Genomic DNA, 2,508 nt, shown 5'->3' with positions numbered 1-2,508 from the left:
ATTACTGGAGCTTTTTTAGTTAAACTTCCTATTTATATTTTTCATATTTGATTACCTAAGGCACATGTTGAGGCCCCTGTTTACGGTTCTATGATTTTAGCAGCTGTTTTGTTGAAGCTAAGGGGCTATGGTCTTTACCGTATTCTTTTACCGTATGAAGTTTAAAGATTAATATGGATTATTGTTTACTTATTATAAGTGTTGGACTTCTTGGTAGTGTTATAGTGAGATTTTTAAGAATAATTCAAGTTGATATAAAAGCGTTAGTTGCTTATTCATCTGTAGTTCACATAAATATGATATTATCAGGCTTGATGACATTAATGATGCTGGGGTGGTCTAGAGCTATGATGGTAATAATTTCACATGGGATTTGTTCTTCAGGGTTATTTTATATGGTTAATATATATTATGAACGATCTAATAGACGTTTATTGGTTTTAAATAAAGGTATAGTGAGGTATCTACCTGTTATATCAATATGATGGTTTGTTCTATGTTCCTCAAATTTTTCTTATCCATTATCATTGAATTTTTTTGGTGAAATTACTTTGTTAATGACGGTTTTAAGATGATGCCTTGGTTTAGTGTTAATTATAATTTTTTCTTGTTTTTTCTCAGGTGCCTATTCTTTATATTTATTTAGTTACGTTCATCATGGTAGATATACTTATAGATTAATAATGAGTGGCCCTACTGCTAAGGAGTTAATAGTTGTTATTATACATTATTTACCATTGTTATTAATTATTTTTAATCTTTTTATTTTTTATTATTTAAGTAGTTAAAAGAAAAATACTAATTTGTGGTGTTAGAGATGCTTATATTGGGCCTTAGATTATTTATTCAATATTAATGTATACATTATTTATATTTTTAAGTTCTTTATCTTTTTTAATAATAAGAGTTGTACTTAAAATATTAAGAATTGGAATTAGTCTAGAGTGACTAATTTATAGTTTTAAATCGTTTAATTTAATGTATTATGTTTTATTAGATTGAGTTTCAGTTTAGTTTATTGGTGTAGTATTATTGATTTCTTCAATGGTTATAGTGTATAGTACTGTTTATATAAAAGGTGATGAAACATTAGTACGATTTTATATATTAGTAATTTTGTTTATTTTATCTATAATTGTTATGATTTTAAGGCTAAATTTAGTGAGAATTTTACTGGGTTGGGTTGGTCTAGGTTTGGTAATACTGTTTAGTAATTTATTACAATAACTATTCTTCTTATAATTCTGGTATAGTAACTGTCTTATCGAATCGGGTTGGTGATGTAGGTTTATTAATGTGTATTGGTATTATATTATCTTATGGGGGATGGAGGATATATATATTGAGTAATAATTCATTAGTTATAATAATAATCTTTGTTGTGCTGCTATCACTAAAAGAGTTCAAATTCCTTTTTCTTATTGACTGCCTCAGACTATGGCAGCCCCTACTTCTGTATCTTCATTGGTTCATTCTTCGACTTTAGTTACTGCGGGTGTATATTTATTGATTCGATTTAATGAGTTATTAATAATAACTTGATTTTCAGATTTATTATATGTTATTTCCTTATTAACTATATTTATAGCTGGTTTAATAGCTAATTTTGAATTTGATTTGAAAAAAATTATTGCTTTGTCTACTTTAAGTCAGCTAGGGCTAATAATAATGATTCTGAGCGTAGGGTACAAGTATGTGTCATTTTTTCACTTAGAAGTTCATGCTATTTTTAAATCATTGTTATTTTTGTGCGCCGGTTCAATAATTCATTTAATATCTAATAATCAAGATATTCGTTTTTATGGTAAAATAAATGAATTTATCCCTTTTATTATAATAAGGTTTTATATTTCTAATATTTCTTTATGTGGAGCTCCTTTTATAGCTGGGTTTTATTCTAATGATTTAATTATAGAGATTTTATATTTTAAGAGATTAAATTTGTTAATTGTAACTATAAGAGTTATGTCTTTGTGTTTTATTGTTAGGTATACTATTCGTTTAGTATATTATATTTACTTTGGTAGAATTAATTTTTATTTTTTGTGGTACATAATTACTAGGAGGTGGAGGATAAATTTTTCTATATTTATTTTACTTATAATGAGTGTGATCTTTGGTTCATTAATGTCGTGAGTAACATTTTTTGACCTTACTTATGTTTATTTAAATATTTTATTGAAATTAATTACTCTAAGAGCGTGTTTAGTAGGGATAGTTATAGGGCTGGTAATGTATTTTTACAATTTTTTAAAATTTTATTTTTTTGTTTATTTTATTAGGTCTATGTGAATAATAATGTTTTTTTTTAGTTATATTTATTAGCCATTTATACCTTACTGGTACAAATCATTGGAGTTTGATAAGATTTGGATTGAGTTTTCCTGTAAGTCCATGATTTGGGATATTTTGGAGAGATTTAAGATGATTAAGATTAAATTGTTTAGGTTATTCATATTCAGGTATGTTAGTGTTATTTATTTAATCGTTGTTATTAATATTTAATAT

The 2,508-nt window shown here is 25.6% G+C and overlaps 1 pseudogene; it reads left to right on the top strand.

Annotated features, from left to right (window-relative positions):
- Positions 1-1,437: 1,437 nt before the first annotated feature.
- LOC109859775 lies at positions 1,438-2,398 on the top strand (annotated as a pseudogene).
- Positions 2,399-2,508: the final 110 nt, after the last annotated feature.

The sequence above is a fragment of the Pseudomyrmex gracilis genome, unplaced genomic scaffold, assembly GCF_002006095.1.
Source record: "Pseudomyrmex gracilis isolate BER0280 unplaced genomic scaffold, ASM200609v1 scaffold_286, whole genome shotgun sequence".
NCBI classification, from domain to species: domain Eukaryota; kingdom Metazoa; phylum Arthropoda; class Insecta; order Hymenoptera; family Formicidae; genus Pseudomyrmex; species Pseudomyrmex gracilis.
This window is presented reverse-complemented; position numbering and strand designations above follow the sequence as displayed.